This window comes from Phyllobates terribilis, unplaced genomic scaffold, assembly GCF_046119375.1.
Source record: "Phyllobates terribilis strain yellow unplaced genomic scaffold, ASM4611937v1 Scaffold_27__1_contigs__length_16484149, whole genome shotgun sequence".
NCBI lineage: Eukaryota > Metazoa > Chordata > Amphibia > Anura > Dendrobatidae > Phyllobates > Phyllobates terribilis.
This window is the reverse complement of record NW_027362787.1, coordinates 12,248,009-12,270,939: the sequence shown is the minus strand read 5'-3', so window position 1 is coordinate 12,270,939 and position 22,931 is coordinate 12,248,009. Positions and strand designations below refer to the sequence as shown.

Sequence of the window (22,931 nt, the reverse complement as noted above, 5' to 3'; positions counted from 1 at the left end):
AGTATATTGTTGCACACACACCATCTATTTAGCAAATGCCCTTGTTATCAACAGCAGCCTTTTAAACTCACCTGAGCTAACAGGTATGTGCGCTGGTTACTCTGCTGCGCTTAAAATTTCTTTTTTGGTTTGCTACAATGCCTTTTCTGAAACGTTGTCTCCTTCTGCTGGAACACTGACTTCTTTCATTTAATGCCTGCAGACTATAAAAGAGAACCCAACCCAAAAAGTTTGGTTGATTAGTCTGTGGCATTCTGTTAAACTGTTGCTTATGGCGGTCTCTGTGAGCTTCTCAGCGACATTCAGCCAGCCAGGTATCCTGCCTGCAGTAGATGGAATGTGGCAATGGAACGCTGGCTGCGCGTGTCATAATAGGCTCTGAGCCTTTATATACCTGTGCACAGCAGCAGCCACCTTCAGTCTGCTGCTGGACAGCCAGCAGCAGCAGCAGCAGGAGAGGTATGTAATCAGGAGCCCTCCTGCTAAGGGTAGACAGCTGCTCGTTCCACCCCACCCCCCGCCTTAATTGGTTCTCCTCCCTTCCAACGGTGTTGAGGCGGGTGGGAACAGCAGGGGGTGAAGGTGCTGTGTTTAAAGAGGTGGAGTTATGCAGATCTAAAACGCGTGGATTGCAGCAGCAGCAAGCCGAAAAGTGCAGGCATGTAAGGGATCTACAGGTTGACAACATGTCTTCTTAACGGGAGTCCAGGAGCTCATCTCCACAAATGGACTTTTCAGGATCCTTGGGTGGCTCCGTAGTTTGAAACCAATTCTGGTTATCGCTTCTCGGCCTTTTGGCTAAGATCAAGTGTAGTATCTGTTCTTATCAGTTTAATATCTGATACGTCCCCTATCTGGGGACCATATATTAAATGGATTTTTAGAACAGGGAGATGGAAAAAGAGCTTGCTCTGTCCACTCCACGCATTGACCTGGTATTGCAGTATCTCCAGGACCGGTGCACCCCTTCTTTAATGCAGTTTCTAAAATCAGAAAGAATTGAATTCAATGTTTTTTGTTCATTTTGCTTGTTTGTCGGATTTTGGGATGGACTCTTTGGCTTTGCTTTTCTTCTCCTCATTGGATTTTTCATGTTCAAAGTTGCAGAAGCCAGATTACAAGCTCATTTTGGTTCAACTTCAGCAACTGTGCATTGCATTGCCATGTAATGTGATGCAATGCTATCTTTCTAGCTCTCCCTTTTTACTTCCTTTTGGATAAACAGACATATTAGGCAAGCATTTTGGAGCTTTCACCTAAATAACTACAGGTGGTGAGATAAGCTGCACAATATAATTGACCTTTCAGTATATTGTTGCACACACACCATCTATTTAGCAAATGCCCTTGTTATCAACAGCAGCCTTTTAAACTCACCTGAGCTAACAGGTATGTGCGCTGGTTACTCTGCTGCGCTTAAAATTTCTTTTTTGGTTTGCTACAATGCCTTTTCTGAAACGTTGTCTCCTTCTGCTGGAACACTGACTTCTTTCATTTAATGCCTGCAGACTATAAAAGAGAACCCAACCCAAAAAGTTTGGTTGATTAGTCTGTGGCATTCTGTTAAACTGTTGCTTATGGCGGTCTCTGTGAGCTTCTCAGCGACATTCAGCCAGCCAGGTATCCTGCCTGCAGTAGATGGAATGTGGCAATGGAACGCTGGCTGCGCGTGTCATAATAGGCTCTGAGCCTTTATATACCTGTGCACAGCAGCAGCCACCTTCAGTCTGCTGCTGGACAGCCAGCAGCAGCAGCAGCAGGAGAGGTATGTAATCAGGAGCCCTCCTGCTAAGGGTAGACAGCTGCTCGTTCCACCCCACCCCCCGCCTTAATTGGTTCTCCTCCCTTCCAACGGTGTTGAGGCGGGTGGGAACAGCAGGGGGTGAAGGTGCTGTGTTTAAAGAGGTGGAGTTATGCAGATCTAAAACGCGTGGATTGCAGCAGCAGCAAGCCGAAAAGTGCAGGCATGTAAGGGATCTAGAGGTTGACAACATGTCTTCTTAACGGGAGTCCAGGAGCTCATCTCCACAAATGGACTTTTCAGGATCCTTGGGTGGCTCCGTAGTTTGAAACCAATTCTGGTTATCGCTTCTCGGCCTTTTGGCTAAGATCAAGTGTAGTATCTGTTCTTAGTTTAATATCTGATACGTCCCCTATCTGGGGACCATATATTAAATGGATTTTTAGAACAGGGAGATGGAAAAAGAGCTTGCTCTGTCCACTCCACGCATTGACCTGGTATTGCAGTATCTCCAGGACCGGTGCACCCCTTCTTTAATGCAGTTTCTAAAATGAGAAAGAATTGAATTCAATGTTTTTTGTTCATTTTGCTTGTTTGTCGGATTTTGGGATGGACTCTTTGGCTTTGCTTTTCTTCTCCTCATTGGATTTTTCATGTTCAAAGTTGCAGAAGCCAGATTACAAGCTCATTTTGGTTCAACTTCAGCAACTGTGCATTGCATTGCCATGTAATGTGATGCAATGCTATCTTTCTAGCTCTCCCTTTTTACTTCCTTTTGGATAAACAGACATATTAGGCAAGCATTTTGGAGCTTTCACCTAAATAACTACAGGTGGTGAGATAAGCTGCACAATATAATTGACCTTTCAGTATATTGTTGCACACACACCATCTATTTAGCAAATGCCCTTGTTATCAACAGCAGCCTTTTAAACTCACCAGAGCTAACAGGTATGTGCGCTGGTTACTCTGCTGCGCTTAAAATTTCTTTTTTGGTTTGCTACAATGCCTTTTCTGAAACGTTGTCTCCTTCTGCTGGAACACTGACTTCTTTCATTTAATGCCTGCAGACTATAAAAGAGAACCCAACCCAAAAAGTTTGGTTGATTAGTCTGTGGCATTCTGTTAAACTGTTGCTTATGGCGGTCTCTGTGAGCTTCTCAGCGACATTCAGCCAGCCAGGTATCCTGCCTGCAGTAGATGGAATGTGGCAGTGGAACGCTGGCTGCGCGTGTCATAATAGGCTCTGAGCCTTTATATACCTGTGCACAGCAGCAGCCACCTTCAGTCTGCTGCTGGACAGCCAGCAGCAGCAGCAGCAGGAGAGGTATGTAATCAAGAGCCCTCCTGCTAAGGGTAGACAGCTGCTCGTTCCACCCCACCCCCCGCCTTAATTGGTTCTCCTCCCTTCCAACGGTGTTGAGGCGGGTGGGAACAGCAGGGGGTGAAGGTGCTGTGTTTAAAGAGGTGGAGTTATGCAGATCTAAAACGCGTGGATTGCAGCAGCAGCAAGCCGAAAAGTGCAGGCATGTAAGGGATCTAGAGGTTGACAACATGTCTTCTTAACGGGAGTCCAGGAGCTCATCTCCACAAATGGACTTTTCAGGATCCTTGGGTGGCTCCGTAGTTTGAAACCAATTCTGGTTATCGCTTCTCGGCCTTTTGGCTAAGATCAAGCGTAGTATCTGTTCTTATCAGTTTAATATCTGATACGTCCCCTATCTGGGGACCATATATTAAATGGATTTTTAGAACAGGGAGATGGAAAAAGAGCTTGCTCTGTCCACTCCACGCATTGACCTGGTATTGCAGTATCTCCAGGACCGGTGCACCCCTTCTTTAATGCAGTTTCTAAAATCAGAAAGAATTGAATTCAATGTTTTTTGTTCATTTTGCTTGTTTGTCGGATTTTGGGATGGACTCTTTGGCTTTGCTTTTCTTCTCCTCATTGGATTTTTCATGTTCAAAGTTGCAGAAGCCAGATTACAAGCTCATTTTGGTTCAACTTCAGCAACTGTGCATTGCATTGCCATGTAATGTGATGCAATGCTATCTTTCTAGCTCTCCCTTTTTACTTCCTTTTGGATAAACAGACATATTAGGCAAGCATTTTGGAGCTTTCACCTAAATAACTACAGGTGGTGAGATAAGCTGCACAATATAATTGACCTTTCAGTATATTGTTGCACACACACCATCTATTTAGCAAATGCCCTTGTTATCAACAGCCGCCTTTTAAACTCACCTGAGCTAACAGGTATGTGCGCTGGTTACTCTGCTGCGCTTAAAATTTCTTTTTTGGTTTGCTACAATGCCTTTTCTGAAACGTTGTCTCCTTCTGCTGGAACACTGACTTCTTTCATTTAATGCCTGCAGACTATAAAAGAGAACCCAACCCAAAAAGTTTGGTTGATTAGTCTGTGGCATTCTGTTAAACTGTTGCTTATGGCGGTCTCTGTGAGCTTCTCAGCGACATTCAGCCAGCCAGGTATCCTGCCTGCAGTAGATGGAATGTGGCAATGGAACGCTGGCTGCGCGTGTCATAATAGGCTCTGAGACTTTATATACCTGTGCACAGCAGCAGCCACCTTCAGTCTGCTGCTGGACAGCCAGCAGCAGCAGCAGCAGGAGAGGTATGTAATCAGGAGCCCTCCTGCTAAGGGTAGACAGCTGCTCGTTCCACCCCACCCCCCGCCTTAATTGGTTCTCCTCCCTTCCAACGGTGTTGAGGCGGGTGGGAACAGCAGGGGGTGAAGGTGCTGTGTTTAAAGAGGTGGAGTTATGCAGATCTAAAACGCGTGGATTGCAGCAGCAGCAAGCCGAAAAGTGCAGGCATGTAAGGGATCTAGAGGTTGACAACATGTCTTCTTAACGGGAGTCCAGGAGCTCATCTCCACAAATGGACTTTTCAGGATCCTTGGGTGGCTCCGTAGTTTGAAACCAATTCTGGTTATCGCTTCTCGGCCTTTTGGCTAAGATCAAGTGTAGTATCTTTTGAAAAGGCAGTTTTGTCCTTGGGCTGCCCTAGTAAATTGATGCATATTACACACTGGTTTGGTGCACTTGTTAGTACGCCAGGTGGCTCATAGAGTTATCTGATGGAAAACATGGCCCTCCAGGATCGAAGTCACTAGGCTGGGTAAGTGTGAGGGCTTTGGAGCAATGTGCCCCAGGAGTAGGCGCCCTGGTGGGAGTCCAAGCTTACTGGGACTGGGAAACCCAGAAAGACTTGGCTTCGTAGCACGCCGCACCTTTGCCAATCATACTTTCTGAGCAACCCCCCCTATTCCTGGCCTCCGGGCTAGGAAGGGGAATTTTTATAAACCCGGTCGGAGGTCCGGTCAGCTTTGGGCTGAGAAACCAACACAGGCTCCAGCTCCACTAGGGTGGCAGCCTAGATGGAAGCTGGGAGCACGAAAACGGCTCTTCTCCGGCTTCGGCTAGGGAGAGCATCGGAGATCCCTGACCCTCGCTGTGGCCTTCTGGCTCGGAGGGATGGGGATGGTTTATTGGGGACCCTCTCCTCCGGGAAGGGTCCACATGAATCCTCGCCTCGTGCGCTGTTTTGGTGTGACTTCGGTCACATTTTTCAGTGCCTTGGATGCAGCTTCATTCAAAAAATCTGTTCTTATCAGTTTAATATCTGATACGTCCCCTATCTGGGGACCATATATTAAATGGATTTTTAGAACAGGGAGATGGAAAAAGAGCTTGCTCTGTCCACTCCACGCATTGACCTGGTATTGCAGTATCTCCAGGACCGGTGCACCCCTTCTTTAATGCAGTTTCTAAAATCAGAAAGAATTGAATTCAATGTTTTTTGTTCATTTTGCTTGTTTGTCGGATTTTGGGATGGACTCTTTGGCTTTGCTTTTCTTCTCCTCATTGGATTTTTCATGTTCAAAGTTGCAGAAGCCAGATTACAAGCTCATTTTGGTTCAACTTCAGCAACTGTGCATTGCATTGCCATGTAATGTGATGCAATGCTATCTTTCTAGCTCTCCCTTTTTACTTCCTTTTGGATAAACAGACATATTAGGCAAGCATTTTGGAGCTTTCACCTAAATAACTACAGGTGGTGAGATAAGCTGCACAATATAATTGACCTTTCAGTATATTGTTGCACACACACCATCTATTTAGCAAATGCCCTTGTTATCAACAGCAGCCTTTTAAACTCACCTGAGCTAACAGGTATGTGCGCTGGTTACTCTGCTGCGCTTAAAATTTCTTTTTTGGTTTGCTACAATGCCTTTTCTGAAACGTTGTCTCCTTCTGCTGGAACACTGACTTCTTTCATTTAATGCCTGCAGACTATAAAAGAGAACCCAACCCAAAAAGTTTGGTTGATTAGTCTGTGGCATTCTGTTAAACTGTTGCTTATGGCGGTCTCTGTGAGCTTCTCAGCGACATTCAGCCAGCCAGGTATCCTGCCTGCAGTAGATGGAATGTGGCAATGGAACGCTGGCTGCGCGTGTCATAATAGGCTCTGAGCCTTTATATACCTGTGCACAGCAGCAGCCACCTTCAGTCTGCTGCTGGACAGCCAGCAGCAGCAGCAGCAGGAGAGGTATGTAATCAGGAGCCCTCCTGCTAAGGGTAGACAGCTGCTCGTTCCACCCCACCCCCCGCCTTAATTGGTTCTCCTCCCTTCCAACGGTGTTGAGGCGGGTGGGAACAGCAGGGGGTGAAGGTGCTGTGTTTAAAGAGGTGGAGTTATGCAGATCTAAAACGCGTGGATTGCAGCAGCAGCAAGCCGAAAAGTGCAGGCATGTAAGGGATCTAGAGGTTGACAACATGTCTTCTTAACGGGAGTCCAGGAGCTCATCTCCACAAATGGACTTTTCAGGATCCTTGGGTGGCTCCGTAGTTTGAAACCAATTCTGGTTATCGCTTCTCGGCCTTTTGGCTAAGATCAAGTGTAGTATCTGTTCTTATCAGTTTAATATCTGATACGTCCCCTATCTGGGGACCATATATTAAATGGATTTTTAGAACAGGGAGATGGAAAAAGAGCTTGCTCTGTCCACTCCACGCATTGACCTGGTATTGCAGTATCTCCAGGACCGGTGCACCCCTTCTTTAATGCAGTTTCTAAAATCAGAAAGAATTGAATTCAATGTTTTTTGTTCATTTTGCTTGTTTGTCGGATTTTGGGATGGACTCTTTGGCTTTGTTTTTCTTCTCCTCATTGGATTTTTCATGTTCAAAGTTGCAGAAGCCAGATTACAAGCTCATTTTGGTTCAACTTCAGCAACTGTGCATTGCATTGCCATGTAATGTGATGCAATGCTATCTTTCTAGCTCTCCCTTTTTACTTCCTTTTGGATAAACAGACATATTAGGCAAGCATTTTGGAGCTTTCACCTAAATAACTACAGGTGGTGAGATAAGCTGCACAATATAATTGACCTTTCAGTATATTGTTGCACACACACCATCTATTTAGCAAATGCCCTTGTTATCAACAGCAGCCTTTTAAACTCACCTGAGCTAACAGGTATGTGCGCTGGTTACTCTGCTGCGCTTAAAATTTCTTTTTTGGTTTGCTACAATGCCTTTTCTGAAACGTTGTCTCCTTCTGCTGGAACACTGACTTCTTTCATTTAATGCCTGCAGACTATAAAAGAGAACCCAACCCAAAAAGTTTGGTTGATTAGTCTGTGGCATTCTGTTAAACTGTTGCTTATGGCGGTCTCTGTGAGCTTCTCAGCGACATTCAGCCAGCCAGGTATCCTGCCTGCAGTAGATGGAATGTGGCAATGGAACGCTGGCTGCGCGTGTCATAATAGGCTCTGAGCCTTTATATACCTGTGCACAGCAGCAGCCACCTTCAGTCTGCTGCTGGACAGCCAGCAGCAGCAGCAGCAGGAGAGGTATGTAATCAGGAGCCCTCCTGCTAAGGGTAGACAGCTGCTCGTTCCACCCCACCCCCCGCCTTCATTGGTTCTCCTCCCTTCCAACGGTGTTGAGGCGGGTGGGAACAGCAGGGGGTGAAGGTGCTGTGTTTAAAGAGGTGGAGTTATGCAGATCTAAAACGCGTGGATTGCAGCAGCAGCAAGCCGAAAAGTGCAGGCATGTAAGGGATCTAGAGGTTGACAACATGTCTTCTTAACGGGGTCCAGGAGCTCATCTCCACAAATGGACTTTTCAGGATCCTTGGGTGGCTCCGTAGTTTGAAACCAATTCTGGTTATCGCTTCTCGGCCTTTTGGCTAAGATCAAGTGTAGTATCTGTTCTTATCAGTTTAATATCTGATACGTCCCCTATCTGGGGACCATATATTAAATGGATTTTTAGAACAGGGAGATGGAAAAAGAGCTTGCTCTGTCCACTCCACGCATTGACCTGGTATTGCAGTATCTCCAGGACCGGTGCACCCCTTCTTTAATGCAGTTTCTAAAATCAGAAAGAATTGAATTCAATGTTTTTTGTTCATTTTGCTTGTTTGTCGGATTTTGGGATGGACTCTTTGGCTTTGCTTTTCTTCTCCTCATTGGATTTTTCATGTTCAAAGTTGCAGAAGCCAGATTACAAGCTCATTTTGGTTCAACTTCAGCAACTGTGCATTGCATTGCCATGTAATGTGATGCAATGCTATCTTTCTAGCTCTCCCTTTTTACTTCCTTTTGGATAAACAGACATATTAGGCAAGCATTTTGGAGCTTTCACCTAAATAACTACAGGTGGTGAGATAAGCTGCACAATATAATTGACCTTTCAGTATATTGTTGCACACACACCATCTATTTAGCAAATGCCCTTGTTATCAACAGCAGCCTTTTAAACTCACCTGAGCTAACAGGTATGTGCGCTGGTTACTCTGCTGCGCTTAAAATTTCTTTTTTGGTTTGCTACAATGCCTTTTCTGAAACGTTGTCTCCTTCTGCTGGAACACTGACTTCTTTCATTTAATGCCTGCAGACTATAAAAGAGAACCCAACCCAAAAAGTTTGGTTGATTAGTCTGTGGCATTCTGTTAAACTGTTGCTTATGGCGGTCTCTGTGAGCTTCTCAGCGACATTCAGCCAGCCAGGTATCCTGCCTGCAGTAGATGGAATGTGGCAATGGAACGCTGGCTGCGCGTGTCATAATAGGCTCTGAGCCTTTATATACCTGTGCACAGCAGCAGCCACCTTCAGTCTGCTGCTGGACAGCCAGCAGCAGCAGCAGCAGGAGAGGTATGTAATCAGGAGCCCTCCTGCTAAGGGTAGACAGCTGCTCGTTCCACCCCACCCCCCGCCTTAATTGGTTCTCCTCCCTTCCAACGGTGTTGAGGCGGGTGGGAACAGCAGGGGGTGAAGGTGCTGTGTTTAAAGAGGTGGAGTTATGCAGATCTAAAACGCGTGGATTGCAGCAGCAGCAAGCCGAAAAGTGCAGGCATGTAAGGGATCTAGAGGTTGACAACATGTCTTCTTAACGGGAGTCCAGGAGCTCATCTCCACAAATGGACTTTTCAGGATCCTTGGGTGGCTCCGTAGTTTGAAACCAATTCTGGTTATCGCTTCTCGGCCTTTTGGCTAAGATCAAGTGTAGTATCTTTCGAAAAGGCGGTTTTGGATGTTGGCCGCCCTAGTAGATTGATACATTATGCACACTGGGGTTTAGGCGCTTGTTAGTACGCCAGGTGGCTAATATAGTCATCTGGTGGAAAGCATGGCCCCCCAGGATCGACGCCATTGGGCCGGGGAAGATCGAAAGCCCGAAGTGTGAAATGCTCCAGGAGTGGTGACCCTGGGGTGCCTTAACTCACTGGGATTGGGAACCCCACTTGAGTTTATGGCACATTTGCACAAGCACTTCAAATTTTCTTTCTTCGCACACACCCTTATTCCGGGCCTTCTGGCCTTAGGATGGGGAATTTTTCAATTCCCGGTCGAAGGTCCGGGCAGTATTATACTGTGAAACCTTCACTATTTATTTAATTTCTTTGTCACTGTGTGTCCACTTATTCACGTGTGTCACGTCCTACTAGGATTTTGTCGGGATGCGGTTCCCTTACGGGTTCCTCTCTTGGCAGGTCTAGGGGGGGAGTGTGTGGCCATCAGGTTCCGCTCCCCCCTGAACCCCCCTGGCTCTCCTCTTTCGGGAGGAGAGCGTTGTTGGCTCCCCTCTTCCGGGAGGGGAGCACAGTCTTTGGCTCCCAGTGCCTTGCTCGGGTGAGAACTCGGGCAGGTGCTGGGGGTAAGATTGGGTCGCCTCTGGCTTCGGCTGGAGGTGGCTTTTTGTCCCTGTTCCTCGCTGTGGCCTTTTGGCTCGGAGGGACGGGGAATGGTTTGGGGGACCCTTCTCCTTTTGGAGAGGGTTTCAAGAAGACCAGCATCCTAGTGCACTTTTTTTGTGGCACTTGTCACTTTTTTAAGCGCACTCGGGTTTTGTACACGAATTCGGGCTTTCAAAAAAAAAAAAAAAAAAAAAATCTGTTCTTATCAGTTTAATATCTGATACGTCCCCTATCTGGGGACCATATATTAAATGGATTTTTAGAACAGGGAGATGGAAAAAGAGCTTGCTCTGTCCACTCCACGCATTGACCTGGTATTGCAGTATCTCCAGGACCGGTGCACCCCTTCTTTAATGCAGTTTCTAAAATCAGAAAGAATTGAATTCAATGTTTTTTGTTCATTTTGCTTGTTTGTCGGATTTTGGGATGGACTCTTTGGCTTTGCTTTTCTTCTCCTCATTGGATTTTTCATGTTCAAAGTTGCAGAAGCCAGATTACAAGCTCATTTTGGTTCAACTTCAGCAACTGTGCATTGCATTGCCATGTAATGTGATGCAATGCTATCTTTCTAGCTCTCCCTTTTTACTTCCTTTTGGATAAACAGACATATTAGGCAAGCATTTTGGAGCTTTCACCTAAATAACTACAGGTGGTGAGATAAGCTGCACAATATAATTGACCTTTCAGTATATTGTTGCACACACACCATCTATTTAGCAAATGCCCTTGTTATCAACAGCAGCCTTTTAAACTCACCTGAGCTAACAGGTATGTGCGCTGGTTACTCTGCTGCGCTTAAAATTTCTTTTTTGGTTTGCTACAATGCCTTTTCTGAAACGTTGTCTCCTTCTGCTGGAACACTGACTTCTTTCATTTAATGCCTGCAGACTATAAAAGAGAACCCAACCCAAAAAGTTTGGTTGATTAGTCTGTGGCATTCTGTTAAACTGTTGCTTATGGCGGTCTCTGTGAGCTTCTCAGCGACATTCAGCCAGCCAGGTATCCTGCCTGCAGTAGATGGAATGTGGCAATGGAACGCTGGCTGCGCGTGTCATAATAGGCTCTGAGCCTTTATATACCTGTGCACAGCAGCAGCCACCTTCAGTCTGCTGCTGGACAGCCAGCAGCAGCAGCAGCAGGAGAGGTATGTAATCAGGAGCCCTCCTGCTAAGGGTAGACAGCTGCTCGTTCCACCCCACCCCCCGCCTTAATTGGTTCTCCTCCCTTCCAACGGTGTTGAGGCGGGTGGGAACAGCAGGGGGTGAAGGTGCTGTGTTTAAAGAGGTGGAGTTATGCAGATCTAAAACGCGTGGATTGCAGCAGCAGCAAGCCGAAAAGTGCAGGCATGTAAGGGATCTAGAGGTTGACAACATGTCTTCTTAACGGGAGTCCAGGAGCTCATCTCCACAAATGGACTTTTCAGGATCCTTGGGTGGCTCCGTAGTTTGAAACCAATTCTGGTTATCGCTTCTCGGCCTTTTGGCTAAGATCAAGTGTAGTATCTGTTCTTATCAGTTTAATATCTGATACGTCCCCTATCTGGGGACCATATATTAAATGGATTTTTAGAACAGGGAGATGGAAAAAGAGCTTGCTCTGTCCACTCCACGCATTGACCTGGTATTGCAGTATCTCCAGGACCGGTGCACCCCTTCTTTAATGCAGTTTCTAAAATCAGAAAGAATTGAATTCAATGTTTTTTGTTCATTTTGCTTGTTTGTCGGATTTTGGGATGGACTCTTTGGCTTTGCTTTTCTTCTCCTCATTGGATTTTTCATGTTCAAAGTTGCAGAAGCCAGATTACAAGCTCATTTTGGTTCAACTTCAGCAACTGTGCATTGCATTGCCATGTAATGTGATGCAATGCTATCTTTCTAGCTCTCCCTTTTTACTTCCTTTTGGATAAACAGACATATTAGGCAAGCATTTTGGAGCTTTCACCTAAATAACTACAGGTGGTGAGATAAGCTGCACAATATAATTGACCTTTCAGTATATTGTTGCACACACACCATCTATTTAGCAAATGCCCTTGTTATCAACAGCAGCCTTTTAAACTCACCTGAGCTAACAGGTATGTGCGCTGGTTACTCTGCTGCGCTTAAAATTTCTATCTTGTGTGATACCATCTGCTGAGCTGTGTATCTAATGCTCTCCTGTGTGATACTGTCTGCTGAGCTGTGTATCTAATCCTGTCCTGTGTGATACAGTCCGCTGAGCTATGTATCTAATCCTCCCCTGTGCGATATTGTCTGCTGAGCTGTGTATCTAATCCTCTCCTGTGTGATACTGTCTGCTGAGCTGTGCATCTAATCCTGTCCTGTGTGATACTATCTGCTGAGCAGTGTATCTAATCCTATGCTGTGTGATACTGTCTGCTGAGCCGTGTATCTAATCCCGCCCTGTGCGATACTGTCTGCTGAGCCGTGTATCTAATCCACTCCTGTGTGATACTGTCTGATGAACTGTGTATCTAATCCTATCCTGTGTGATACTGTCTGTTGAGCCGTGTATCTAATCCACTCCTGTGTGATACTGTCTGCTGAGCTGTGTATCTAATCCCGCCCTGTGCGATACTGTCTGCTGAGCCGTGTATCTAATCCACTCCTGTGTGATACTGTCTGATGAACTGTGTATCTAATCCTATCCTGTGTGATACTGTCTGTTGAGCCGTGTATCTAATCCACTCCTGTGTGATACTGTCTGCTGAGCCGTGTATCTAATCCCGCCCTGTGCGATACTGTCTGCTGAGCCGTGTATCTAATCCACTCCTGTGTGATACTATCTGCTGAGCTTTGTATCTAATCCACTCCTGTGTGATACTGTCTGATGAACTGTGTATCTAATCCTATCCTGTGTGATACTGTCTGCTGAGCCGTGTATCTAATCCCGCCCTGTGTGATACTGTCTGCTGAGCCGTGTATCTAATCCTATCCTGTGTGATACTGTCTGCTGAGCTGTGTATCTAATCCACTCCTGTGTGATACTATCTGCTGAGCTTTGTATCTAATCCTGTGCTGTGTGATACTGTCAGCTGAGTTGTGTATCTAATCCTATCCTGTGTGATACCATCTGCTGAGCTGTGTATCTAATCCTTTCCTGTGTGATACTGTCTGCTGAGCTGTGTATCTAATCCTCTCCTGTGTGATACCGTCTGCTGAGCCGTGTATCTAATCCTCTCCTGTGTGATACTGTCTGCTGAGCTATGTATCTAATCCTCTCCTGTGTGATAATGTTTGCTGAGCTGTGTATCTAATTCTTTCCTGTGAGATACTGCCTGCTGAACTGTGTATCTAAGCCTATCCTGTGTGATACTGTCTGCTGAGCCATGTATATAATCCTCTACTGTGTGATACTGTCAAGTGAGCTGTGTATCTAATCCTCTCCTGTGTGATATTGTCAGCTGAGCTGTGTATCTAATCCTGTCCTGTGTGATACTGTCTGCTGAGCAGTGTATCTAATTCCATCCTGTTTGATACCATCTGCTGATCCGTGTATCTAATACTCTCCTGTGTGATACTGTCTGCTGAGCTGTGTATCTAATCCTATGCTGTGTGATACTGTCTGCTGAGCTGTATCTCTAATCCTACCCTGTGTGATACTGTCTGCTCAACCGTGTATCTAATCCTCTCCTGTGTGATACCATCTGCTGAGCAGTGTATCTAATCCTCTCCTGTGTGATACCGGCTGCTGAGCTGTGTATCTAATCCTCTCCTGTGCGATACTCTCTGCTGAGCTGTGTATCTAATCCTCTCCTGTGTGATACTGTCTGATGAACTGTGTTTCTAATCCTCTCCTGTGTGATACTGTCTGCTGAGCTGTGTATCTAATCCTATCCTGTGTGATACTGTCTGCTGAGCCGTGTATCTAATCCCGCCCTGTGCGATACTGTCTGCTGAGCCATGTATCTAATCCACCCGTGTGATGCAGTCTGCTGAGCTGTGTATCTAATCCTATGCTGTGTGATACTGTCTGCTGAGCTGTGTATCTAATCCTTTCCTGTGTGATACTGTCTGCTGAGCTGTGTATCTAATCCTCTCCTGTGTGATACTGTCTGATGAACTGTGTTTCTAATCCTCTCCTGTGTGATACAGTCTGCTGAGCTGTGTATCTAATCCTATCCTGTGTGATACTGTCAGCTGAACTGTGTATCTAATCCTCTCCTGTGTGATACTGTCTGCTGAGCTGTGTATCTAATCCTCTCCTGTGTGATACTGTCTGCTGAGCTGTGTATCTAATCCTCTCCTGTGTGATACTGTCTGATGAGCTGTGTATCTAATCCTCTCCTGTGTGACTCTGTCTGCTGAGCCGTGTATCTAATCCTCTCCTGTGTGATACTGTGTGCTGAGATGTGTATCTTATCCTATCCTGTGTGATACTGTTTGATGAGCTGTATATCTAAACCTGTCCTGTGTGATACCGTCTGCTGAGCAGTGTATCTAATCTTATCCTGTGATACTGTCTGCTGAGCTGTGTATCTAATCCCCTCCTGTGTGATTCTGTCTGCTGAGAAGTGTATCTAATCCTATGCTGTGTCATACTGTCTGCTGAGCTGTGTATCTAATCCTATGCTGTGTATCTAATCATCTCCTGGGTGATAATGTCTGCTGAGCCGTGTATCTAATCCTATCCTGTGTGATACTGTCAGCTGAGCTGTGTATCTAATCCTATCCTGTGTAATACCATCTGCTGAGCAGTGTATCTAATCCTATCCTGTGTGATACTGTCTGCTGACCTGTGTATCTAATCCTCTCCTGTGTGATACTGTCTGCTGAGCCGTGTATCTAATCCTCTCCTGTGTGATACTGTGTGCTGAGCTGTGTATCTAATCCTCTCCTGTGCGTTACTGTCTGCTGAGCTGTGTATCTAATCCTCTCCTGTGTGATACTGTCTGCTGAGCCGTGTATCTAATCCTCTCCTGTGTGATACTGTGTGCTGAGCTATGTATCTAATCCTCTCCTGTGTGATAATGTCTGATGAACTGTGTATCTAATCCTGTCCTATGTGATACTGTCAGCTGAGCTGTGTATCTAATCCTCTCCGGTGTGATACTGTCTGCTGTGTCATATATCTAATCCCGCCCTGTGCGATACTGTCTGCTGAGCCGTGTATCTAATCCACTCCTGTGTGATACTGTCTGATGAACTGTGTATCTAATCCTGTCCTATGTGATACTGTCAGCTGAGCTGTGTATCTAATCCTATCCTGTGTGATACCATCTGCTGAGCTGTGCATCTAATCCTCTCCTGTGTGATACTGTCTGCTGAGCTGTGCATCTAATCCTGTCCTGTGTGATACCGTCTGCTGAGCTATGTATCTAATCCTTTCCTGTGTGATACTGTCTGCTGAGCTGTGTATCTAATCCTCTCCTGTGCGGTACTGTCTGCTGAGCCGTGTATCTAATCCTCTCCTGTGTGATACTGTCTGCTGAGCAGTGTGTCTAATCTTATACTGTGTGATACTGTCTCCTGAGCTGTGTATCTAATCCCCTCCTGTGTGATACCATCTGCTGAGCTGTGTATCTAATCCTCTCCTGTGTGATACTGTCTGTTGAGCCGTGTATCTAATCCTATGCTGTGTGATAGTCTGCTGAGCAGTGTATCTAATCTTATACTGTGTGATACTGTCTGCTGAGCTGTGTATCTTTCTTCTGCTGGTTGTTCGCCTTTTTTTTGTTGTTCTGGGAGACATCCGTCGTTTGGGTCGTTCTCCAAGTTGGGATCTGCCGTGCCTGAGGAGGAGAATTTTTCCGGTGATTTGGAAAGAGTTTGGACGGATGTGCGTGGTAATCTTCAGGAGGCCAACAGAAAATCTAAAGACTACTTTGATAGGAAACGACAGGAGGTTTTGTTCGCTGTTGGTGACATGGTTTGGTTGTCCTCTAGGAATCTGCGGTTGAGGATTCCTTCTAAGAAATTGGGTCCCAAGTTTGTAGGGCCCTTTAAGGTGCTTCAGGTTGTCAACCAATCTGCTGTTAGGTTGGAGGTTCCTACCTCCTGGAGAATTAATCCGGTCTTTCATGTCTCTCTGTTAAAAAAAGCTGTTGTGTCGGATGGTGACGCCTCTGCCTCTGTTCCTCCGGTGGTGGAGGACGGGGAATATGAAATTTCTCGCATCCTTGACTCTAGACGGTATAGAGGTAGTTTGCAGTATCTTGTGGCCTGGAAAGGTTTCGGACCCGAGGATAACTCTTGGGTGAGGTCAGATGATGTTTCCGCGTCCAGACTTATCAGAGCGTTTCACAGGAGATTTCCTGATAAGCCTGGTCCTAGGGGATCCGGAGGATCCTCTTAGAAGGGGGGGTACTGTTAGAACCTTGCTGTTAGGTTTTTTTTCCTTTGCTGGTCACATGACCTTGTTGGCCTATTTAATCCTGCTCCGCCCTTCTGGCTTTGCTGGACTTCATTGTATATCTACTTTCTAGCTAGCCTGTGCTCTGTATCTAGCTCTGTTAGTTTGCTTGGTCTACGGACCTCTATGTTCTATCTATTTTGTTTGTTCGTCTGTCTGCTACTATTTCTGTTAGGAGGTGTCCCATATTCCTCCCAGTCCTTAGTACTTGTAGGGATTCCCTCCCCACATCTATAGGTCTCCGTACAGACTAGATTAGGACTTTAGCAGGTCTGATCGCAGGATCAGGTTCCCTGTTACATCGTAGGGATTCAGCTGAGTCCTATAGTAGGGACAGATCTCCTCTCTTTCCTTAGCTTTGGTAGCAGAACATAACAGATAGGGCCTTCTCTTTGGAGATCACTCTCCCTGGACGCTGGGACCTCCGTGACTCCTAGCCCTGGTACTGTAGTCAGCGTTTGGTGAACCTGGGACCTGTAGTCCTCCAGGGGTTCCGGTGGTTCCTACTGGGAATAAAGGGTCCCTGTAGGTGCAGACCCGGTGTCCGGTATATATATCGGGGTGAGCCTGGTATGCTCCTCTGCCCCCTTGCTACTTCTTCCTTCTTCTCTCTGCCTTCGGCCCACCCAAGGCCCTCACTAGGCTTTCAAACGTGCTGTAGGCCTTGGCTCGCCTAAGCAAAGCAGCCAGCTCGCTGCCTCTTCTCTGCTCTCTGAGCATCAGCACACTCTCTGCTCAATTCTGAGCTGTGTTCCGCTCTGTATCTGAACACTAATCTGAAACTAGAACTCTAATCTGAGCTGCCTAGCTCCACCCTCCCTATGTATATCCCTGACGGGATCCCTCTGCTGGTCTGAGGTGGTAGGGTGGAGGTGTGTGAATGTGTGAGGGCCTCTTGTGGAGAAGTCCATCCATGCACCCTTCTGGGTTCTTTAGCACCAGTGCGTAGCAGGGCGCCACAGTTTCCTATCACTAAGCCAGTTCTTAACCCACATACATATATTTTCCCCTATCCCCATTGTTCTCATTTTATGTATCAACCTTTTGTGTGGAACCGTATCAAAAGCTTTTGAAAAGTCCATATACACAACATCCACTGCATTTCCTTGGTCCAGTCCCGAACTTGCCTCCTCATAAAAACTGATCAGATTAGTCTGACAGGAACGGTCCCTCGTAAACCCATGTTGATATTGGGTCGTGAGGTTATTCTTCTTCAGATACTCTAGTATAGCATCTGTTAGGAAACCCTCCAGGATTTTACCCACAGTAGAGGTTAAGCTTACTGGCCTACAATTTCCAAGTTCAGTTTTTGTCCCCTTTTTGAACATTGGCACCACATTTGCTATACGCCAGTCCTGTGGTACAATAGCAAAAAGAACTTCGGCACTCCATACATGAAAATATAAGAAATATTGTATCTAGACTAATGTCACTTTGAAAAATGAAGGTTTTTTGCGCATAATTTGGCCAATTTATGTGTGCCCATCAACCACGACAAGGTCACCTTCGTATGATGGGAAACTACGCTATGCTACCACTGGATATGCCACTCTTGGGCTGTAAGCCTGTATGGACAATATGTCTCTGCTTGGGCTTTTAACCTACAATGTATGGGCTGGTAGAGCTAGTTAAAACCACCTGTGACTGAATGGGAGGGACACATGGTCAGAAAAAAGGCTGTCAAACTTCTAATAGTGTGAACACGTACCTGCTGCAATGCTCCAGGAGCGGGATCCCAAAAATGATTAATAGAAAAAAGAGAGGGGTCGCTCACTGGTCTATTCGGGTGCTCTGAAGAAAAGAGTAATCTCAATAGCAAAAAGAACTTCGGCACTCCATACATGAAAATATAAGAAATATTGTATCTAGACTAATGTCACTTTGAAAAATGAAGGTTTTTTGCGCATAATTTGGCCAATTTATGTGTGCCCATCAACCACGACAAGGTCACCTTCGTATGATGGGAAACTACGCTATGCTACCACTGGATATGCCACTCTTGGGCTGTAAGCCTGTATGGACAATATGTCTCTGCTTGGGCTTTTAACCTACAATGTATGGGCTGGTAGAGCTAGTTAAAACCACCTGTGACTGAATGGGAGGGACACATGGTCAGAAAAAAGGCTGTCAAACTTCTAATAGTGTGAACACGTACCTGCTGCAATGCTCCAGGAGCGGGATCCCAAAAATGATTAATAGAAAAAAGAGAGGGGTCGCTCACTGGTCTATTCTGGTGCTCTGAAGAAAAGAGTAATCTCAATAGCAAAAAGAACTTCGGCACTCCATACATGAAAATATAAGAAATATTGTATCTAGACTATTGTCACTTTGAAAAATGAAGGTTTTTTGCGCATAATTTGGCCAATTTATGTGTGCCCATCAACCACGACAAGGTCACCTTCGTATGATGGGAAACTACGCTATGCTACCACTGGATATGCCACTCTTGGGCTGTAAGCCTGTATGGACAATATGTCTCTGCTTGGGCTTTTAACCTACAATGTATGGGCTGGTAGAGCTAGTTAAAACCACCTGTGACTGAATGGGAGGGACACATGGTCAGAAAAAAGGCTGTCAAACTTCTAATAGTGTGAACACGTACCTGCTGCAATGCTCCAGGAGCGGGATCCCAAAAATGATTAATAGAAAAAAGAGAGGGGTCGCTCACTGGTCTATTCGGGTGCTCTGAAGAAAAGAGTAATCTCAATAGCAAAAAGAACTTCGGCACTCCATACATGAAAATATAAGAAATATTGTATCTAGACTATTGTCACTTTGAAAAATGAAGGTTTTTTGCGCATAATTTGGCCAATTTATGTGTGCCCATCAACCACGACAAGGTCATCTTCGTATGATGGGAAACTACGCTATGCTACCACTGGATATGCCACTCTTGGGCTGTAAGCCTGTATGGACAATATGTCTCTGCTTGGGCTTTTAACCTACAATGTATGGGCTGGTAGAGCTAGTTAAAACCACCTGTGACTGAATGGGAGGGACACATGGTCAGAAAAAAGGCTGTCAAACTTCTAATAGTGTGAACACGTACCTGCTGCAATGCTCCAGGAGCGGGATCCCAAAAATGATTAATAGAAAAAAGAGAGGGGTCGCTCACTGGTCTATTCGGGTGCTCTGAAGAAAAGAGTAATCTCAATAGCAAAAAGAACTTCGGCACTCCATACATGAAAATATAAGAAATATTGTATCTAGACTAATGTCACTTTGAAAAATGAAGGTTTTTTGCGCATAATTTGGCCAATTTATGTGTGCCCATCAACCACGACAAGGTCACCTTCGTATGATGGGAAACTACGCTATGCTACCACTGGATATGCCACTCTTGGGCTGTAAGCCTATATGGACAATATGTCTCTGCTTGGGCTTTTAACCTACAATGTATGGGCTGGTAGAGCTAGTTAAAACCACCTGTGACTGAATGGGAGGGACACATGGTCAGAAAAAAGGCTGTCAAACTTCTAATAGTGTGAACACGTACCTGCTGCAATGCTCCAGGAGCGGGATCCCAAAAATGATTAATAGAAAAAAGAGAGGGGTCGCTCACTGGTCTATTCGGGTGCTCTGAAGAAAAGAGTAATCTCAATAGCAAAAAGAACTTCGGCACTCCATACATGAAAATATAAGAAATATTTTTGGGATCCCGCTCCTGGAGCATTGCAGCAGGTACGTGTTCACACTATTAGAAGTTTGACAGCCTTTTTTCTGACCATGTGTCCCTCCCATTCAGTCACAGGTGGTTTTAACTAGCTCTACCAGCCCATACATTGTAGGTTAAAAGCCCAAGCAGAGACATATTGTCCATACAGGCTTACAGCCCAAGAGTGGCATATCCAGTGGTAGCATAGCGTAGTTTCCCATCATACGAAGGTGACCTTGTCATGGTTGATGGGCACACATAAATTGGCCAAATTATGCGTAAAAAACCTTCATTTTTCAAAGTGACATTAGTCTAGATACAATATTTCTTATATTTTCATGTATGGAGTGCCGAAGTTCTTTTTGCTATTGAGATTACTCTTTTCTTCAGAGCACCCGAATAGACCAGTGAGCGACCCCTCTCTTTTTTCTATTAATCATTTTTGGGATCCCGCTCCTGGAGCATTGCAGCAGGTACGTGTTCACACTATTAGAAGTTTGACAGCCTTTTTTCTGACCATGTGTCCCTCCCATTCAGTCACAGGTGGTTTTAACTAGCTCTACCAGCCCATACATTGTAGGTTAAAAGCCCAAGCAGAGACATATTGTCCATACAGGCTTACAGCCCAAGAGTGGCATATCCAGTGGTAGCATAGCGTAGTTTCCCATCATACGAAGGTGACCTTGTCGTGGTTGATGGGCACACATAAATTGGCCAAATTATGCGCAAAAAACCTTCATTTTTCAAAGTGACATTAGTCTAGATACAATATTTCTTATATTTTCATGTATGGAGTGCCGAAGTTCTTTTTGCTATTGAGATTACTCTTTTCTTCAGAGCACCCGAATAGACCAGTGAGCGACCCCTCTCTTTTTTCTATTAATCATTTTTGGGATCCCGCTCCTGGAGCATTGCAGCAGGTACGTGTTCACACTATTAGAAGTTTGACAGCCTTTTTTCTGACCATGTGTCCCTCCCATTCAGTCACAGGTGGTTTTAACTAGCTCTACCAGCCCATACATTGTAGGTTAAAAGCCCAAGCAGAGACATATTGTCCATACAGGCTTACAGCCCAAGAGTGGCATATCCAGTGGTAGCATAGCGTAGTTTCCCATCATACGAAGGTGACCTTGTCGTGGTTGATGGGCACACATAAATTGGCCAAATTATGCGCAAAAAACCTTCATTTTTCAAAGTGACATTAGTCCAGATACAATATTTCTTATATTTTCATGTATGGAGTGCCGAAGTTCTTTTTGCAATTGAGATTACTTTTTTCTTCAGAGCACCCGAATAGACCAGTGAGCGACCCCTCTCTTTTTTCTATTAATCATTTTTGGGATCCCGCTGCTGGAGCATTGCAGCAGGTACGTGTTCACACTATTAGAAGTTTGACAGCCTTTTTTCTGACCATGTGTCCCTCCCATTCAGTCACAGGTGGTTTTAACTAGCTCTACCAGCCCATACATTGTAGGTTAAAAGCCCAAGCAGAGACATATTGTCCATACAGGCTTACAGCCCAAGAGTGGCATATCCAGTGGTAGCGTAGCGTAGTTTCCCATCATACGAAGGTGACCTTGTCGTGGTTGATGGGCACACATAAATTGGCCAAATTATGCGCAAAAAACCTTCATTTTTCAAAGTGACATTAGTCCAGATACAATATTTCTTATATTTTCATGTATGGAGTGCCGAAGTTCTTTTTGCTATTGAGATTACTCTTTTCTTCAGAGCACCCGAATAGACCAGTCCTGTGGTACAGACCCTGTTATTATGGAATCTTTAAAGATTAAAAATAATGGTCTATCTATGACGTTACTTAATTCCTGCAGTACTCGTGGGTATATCCCATCCGGGCCCGGGGATTTGTCAACTTTAGTGATTTTTAGATGCCGCCAGACTTCCTGCTGGGTTAAGCAAGTGACATTTAATGGAGAATTTTTGTCATCACTAATCATGTTTTCTGTCATGCGATTTTCTTGTGTAAATACTGTTGAAAAAAAATCATTTAGCATATTGGCTTTTTCCTCATCCTCATCCACCATTTCACCCAGACTATTTTTAAGGGGGCCAACGCTATCATTTTTTAGTTTTTTACTATTTATGTAGTTAAAGAATATTTTGAGATTATTTTTACTTTCTCTGGCAATGAGTCTCTCTGTCTCAATCTTTGCTGCCTTGATTTGGTTTTTACAGAATTTATTTAATTTTCTGTATTGAATTAATGCCTCATCACTACCGACTGTTATGATCTGCAACATGTACTAAGGAAAGATAAGGGAAAACTGTCCCTACAGTAAAACTAAGCTGAATCCCTACGATGTAGCGGACTGCCTGTTCCTAGCGAACAGACCCGCCTAAGTCCTCGGCTAGTCTGAACGAGGACCTATAGCATAAGGGGAGGGGTCCCTAAAAGAACTAATGACTGGGACAAAAAATGGGACACCTCCTAAACAGAGAAATTGTTACAGAACACAAAAAGACAAACAGACAAAAAAGTACTAGAGGTCCCAGAAGGACCAAACGAACTGACAGAGAAAGGCACAGAAGCACCTGGCTAGAAAAACAGTCAAACACTGAAGTCCAGCACAGCCAAAAGGGCGGAGCTGGAATATAAAGGCCGATGGTCACGTGACCACAAAACACAAGAAGGAAAAAACAAACAGGAGGGTTCTAACAGTACCCCCTCTTTTATGAGGATCCTCCGGATCCTCCTGGCCCAGGCCTCCTGTGGAAAGCTTTAACAAGCCTAGGAGCAGAGACCTCATCCGTCCTTACCCAGGAGTTGTCTTCGGGACCGAAACCCTTCCAGGAGATAAGATACTGTAATCTCCCTCTATGCCATCTAGAATTCAAGATACGAGAAATTTCATATTCGCCGTCTTCCACCACAGGAGGAACTGAGACAGTGGCATCCCTATCTGATACATCAGCCTTTTTCAACAAGGAAACATGAAACA

General features: G+C 45.2%; 8 non-coding genes and 2 pseudogenes across 8 annotated transcripts; all 10 read left to right on the top strand.

The window, feature by feature from the left end:
* The first annotated feature begins 778 nt into the window (after positions 1-778).
* On the top strand, positions 779-969 carry LOC141176616 (U2 spliceosomal RNA). The gene has a single exon (XR_012253287.1). It is a non-coding gene; the product is annotated as a U2 spliceosomal RNA (small nuclear RNA).
* Positions 970-2,084: 1,115 nt separating this feature from the next.
* On the top strand, positions 2,085-2,272 carry LOC141177655 (U2 spliceosomal RNA). Its single transcript, XR_012254230.1, has one exon. It is a non-coding gene; the product is annotated as a U2 spliceosomal RNA (small nuclear RNA).
* Positions 2,273-3,387: 1,115 nt separating this feature from the next.
* Positions 3,388-3,578, top strand: LOC141177502 (U2 spliceosomal RNA). Its single transcript, XR_012254090.1, has one exon. It is a non-coding gene; the product is annotated as a U2 spliceosomal RNA (small nuclear RNA).
* A 1,115-nt stretch (positions 3,579-4,693) lies between these two features.
* LOC141178074 (U2 spliceosomal RNA) lies at positions 4,694-4,809 on the top strand (annotated as a pseudogene).
* A 524-nt stretch (positions 4,810-5,333) lies between these two features.
* LOC141177759 (U2 spliceosomal RNA) lies at positions 5,334-5,515 on the top strand. Its single transcript, XR_012254315.1, has one exon. It is a non-coding gene; the product is annotated as a U2 spliceosomal RNA (small nuclear RNA).
* Positions 5,516-6,630: 1,115 nt separating this feature from the next.
* On the top strand, positions 6,631-6,821 carry LOC141176615 (U2 spliceosomal RNA). Its single transcript, XR_012253286.1, has one exon. It is a non-coding gene; the product is annotated as a U2 spliceosomal RNA (small nuclear RNA).
* Positions 6,822-7,935: 1,114 nt separating this feature from the next.
* On the top strand, positions 7,936-8,126 carry LOC141176613 (U2 spliceosomal RNA). Its single transcript, XR_012253284.1, has one exon. It is a non-coding gene; the product is annotated as a U2 spliceosomal RNA (small nuclear RNA).
* A 1,115-nt stretch (positions 8,127-9,241) lies between these two features.
* LOC141178148 (U2 spliceosomal RNA) lies at positions 9,242-9,333 on the top strand (annotated as a pseudogene).
* A 794-nt stretch (positions 9,334-10,127) lies between these two features.
* On the top strand, positions 10,128-10,313 carry LOC141177931 (U2 spliceosomal RNA). Its single transcript, XR_012254439.1, has one exon. It is a non-coding gene; the product is annotated as a U2 spliceosomal RNA (small nuclear RNA).
* Positions 10,314-11,428: 1,115 nt separating this feature from the next.
* On the top strand, positions 11,429-11,619 carry LOC141176612 (U2 spliceosomal RNA). The gene has a single exon (XR_012253283.1). It is a non-coding gene; the product is annotated as a U2 spliceosomal RNA (small nuclear RNA).
* The last annotated feature ends 11,312 nt before the right edge of the window (positions 11,620-22,931 follow it).